This window comes from Aplysia californica, unplaced genomic scaffold (assembly GCF_000002075.1).
Source record: "Aplysia californica isolate F4 #8 unplaced genomic scaffold, AplCal3.0 scaffold01012, whole genome shotgun sequence".
Lineage (NCBI taxonomy): Eukaryota > Metazoa > Mollusca > Gastropoda > Aplysiida > Aplysiidae > Aplysia > Aplysia californica.
In genome coordinates this window covers 191,660-192,986 of record NW_004798282.1, presented here as the reverse complement: position 1 = coordinate 192,986, position 1,327 = coordinate 191,660, and the positions used below count along the sequence as shown (strand labels likewise).

The window sequence follows — 1,327 nt, the reverse complement described above, 5'->3', positions numbered from 1 at the left end:
TACACACCCACACACACACACACACACACACACACACACACACACACACACATACACATACACACAAACGCTCAGTGTATATCTACTATCTGTTTAGATTATATTGGGGAACCTTTCATAACTACAATCTGTCCAAGACAATCACCCTAACAAAAGACCCCTCCCACCCCCCTCCCCCTTTGTGTTCTTTCTATTTGAAAATGACACAACCCAATACGCCCACCTGTCTTTAGTTTGAGTAAGAGTTTTACGGCACTGGCAAGACAATAAGGTCATATAAGTGGCCGAAGATTAGAGGTGCTACAAGAGAGTAACAAACACAAAAAAAGAAGGAGGAGAGATAAGTAGGCCTACGATATGTTTGATTGGGAAGAAGAAGCAAACCACAGCGGAGCACCCGCCAAACACCCACCGTCCACCTGTCTCACATAACTACCTTTCTACTCCTCGATGCATGGCCGTCTGGGGGAGAATTTCGACTGTATTATTTTTACACATTTAAAATGTGAAGTTAAAATACTTGGAGAAATCGTGAGAGAGGAAGAAAGGAGCAGTCTAGACAGCGCAAGAAAGCACAAGGAGATGATAGTATTTCCACAACCCGTGTGTCTTCATATTAAGGTCTTTGCCGAGTCAGCCAATGGCATCCAACAAAAGGTGGTATCAGGCTCTCGTCAAAATAATCAAAGTAATCATTTTTTCCACAGGTTTGTGAATTTTTATCAAATTTTTGTTTTTTGGCCCAACACCTTTCATGCCCATTAAAGAACTCATTTCTGTGTGGATTTTTCATGAAAACGTTGATTAAAGGCACAAAAAAGGTACATTTTCAGTTACCGCGGGCTCTTACTCTAAGGAAATAACTAATCTTTGACGGCCATTTTCTCACTAATTTTACCTCTGAAAACAAGTGACCCCCACCTCCTTCTTTCGCAAATATCTCGACTTGTATTCAAGATAAAGAAATACTTTGCTCGTCCAAAAAAAGGCAAGTGAACAAGCTTTAAGATGATACCAATAACTCTACAAGCCCAAAAATTGACGAGAGCCTGATTCCACCACACTGTCTCACAATTGATCGTGTTCCAAAAAAAAAATTCTTTTCTTTTCGCTATTAAAAAAACCAACAGGACATAGCCTGTGCCGGCCTTGTACACGTGAAGATTTCGTAATCAGATTTTTCTCACTAGAATGTAGATCTAATCCCTTCGGTATAACAGAAACAATAATGAAAATAATAATAGTAATAAGCTTCAAGATTATGACAATTAGTAATAATAATGATAATAACATAATAATAATAATATTTATAATAATAATAATAATG

General features: G+C 38.1%; 1 protein-coding gene across 1 annotated transcript in view; it reads left to right on the top strand.

Moving 5' to 3' along the window:
* The window catches only part of LOC101844962 (basement membrane-specific heparan sulfate proteoglycan core protein), a gene marked incomplete at its 5' end in the record, with an annotated part of 33,661 nt that overhangs the window by 3,121 nt on the left and 29,213 nt on the right, over positions 1 to 1,327 (top strand).